Source organism: Frankliniella occidentalis, unplaced genomic scaffold (genome assembly GCF_000697945.3).
Source record: "Frankliniella occidentalis isolate FOCC.00 unplaced genomic scaffold, Focc_3.1 Scaffold164, whole genome shotgun sequence".
Lineage (NCBI taxonomy): Eukaryota > Metazoa > Arthropoda > Insecta > Thysanoptera > Thripidae > Frankliniella > Frankliniella occidentalis.
The window spans coordinates 146,672-147,206 of NW_026267290.1; positions in this window are offsets into that span (position 1 = coordinate 146,672).

The following is a 535-nucleotide window of genomic DNA, read 5'->3' on the forward strand; positions in this document are numbered from 1 at the left end:
TCTCGCAGTAACTCAATGACAAGCCAAGCGCTCCGGTCCGACAACTCACAATCGAACTACAGTCGGACTACAGTCCAGCTACAGTAATGCTACATTTTATCCACCGTTTGCATAGTGCTATGCTGTCTAAGATTTACAACCGAATAAATCGTCTCCTGCCGCTAGGTTTACATGACAAAAGCAGTGTGCCACACGTGCACACCAACCATTATATGCATGTATACGTACTACGCGCGTAATATCAATATCTTTGTGTAGGAGTATTTTACGACGAGCTGGGGAGGCGTCAAAAAGCATCGTGAGCACCTCCGGCAGTTTGGGAAACATGTACTCACCCTCCTGAGTAGGTAGCTAGGCCTAGTTCGGGGTATTTCCTCTCGCGATATTCGGCCCATAGTATGCTCCCGGCCAGCAGAACGGCACGTCTGCGGGGGGTGGGGCCGAGCCCGAGCGGGACTTTCCGGGATGTCTTTTACCTGCAAGGGTGATGAGTCGCCTCTACTGCCCGGTATGTTTACCAGTTGCAATGTTCAGC